Here is an 849-nt window from a genome sequence, read left to right on the forward strand (position 1 = left end):
GCAGGCCCACGGGCCAGGCCAACAAAACTTCTTGTCCTGAGGCTTACTGTGAATTGTGACGCCACCTTATATTTGTACAGTTAGTTCCTCTCCAGGCTGACTCACATAGAGCAGCAGACCTCTCCTGACCTGCCTGCTGCTCCCCTCGGCAGTGTACTTCGTCAGTTGGCTTGTTCTGCTCCCCACTCTGTCTCTGGTGAATCCTCTCACTGCCCCTGTACCTCTGGCCTGTACCCCAGTTCTGTATGCATAAGTAAATAAATCTTTAAAAAAAACAAAAAGTAAACTTCCAGGCTGTAGTACTGTTATAGTAAGCCTAACAAATTCAAACTGGAAAAAAATCCAAACATCCTTGAAATAAAAAATGAATAAATAAATAATAACATATTCTGCATTAAAATAAACAAACTACAGATACACAGCACACAATAGATAACTCTCAAGACCATAAGGTTGAGTGAACATACCCAGAAACAAAAAAGTACATACTATATGAATCCATTAACTGAAGGTCAAGAAAAAGCAAATTTGATTAGTTTATGGTTTGTTCTTCTTATAGAAGAAAAATAAGGATTATTACAGAGAGGACACCTGGGTTCTAGAAATGTTCTATAGCTTGACTAAATGCTGGTTACATGTCAATCTGTTTATGTAATAATTTATGCATTGAACTGACTTCATTGAACTGTGTGCTAAGATGTCTAAAAGTCACTGTATCTAAATCACACCTCAATAGTTTTCTTTTTATTTTATAAAAATTAAAAATTCTTTTAATTTTTACATCATTTTGTACATTTTTTTCCATCTCAATTGTAATCCCTGCGCGTTTCCCATCACCAAGTCATCCGT

The sequence above is a fragment of the Condylura cristata genome, unplaced genomic scaffold (assembly GCF_000260355.1).
Source record: "Condylura cristata isolate star-nosed mole 26May11 unplaced genomic scaffold, ConCri1.0 scaffold00003, whole genome shotgun sequence".
Classification (NCBI taxonomy): domain Eukaryota; kingdom Metazoa; phylum Chordata; class Mammalia; order Eulipotyphla; family Talpidae; genus Condylura; species Condylura cristata.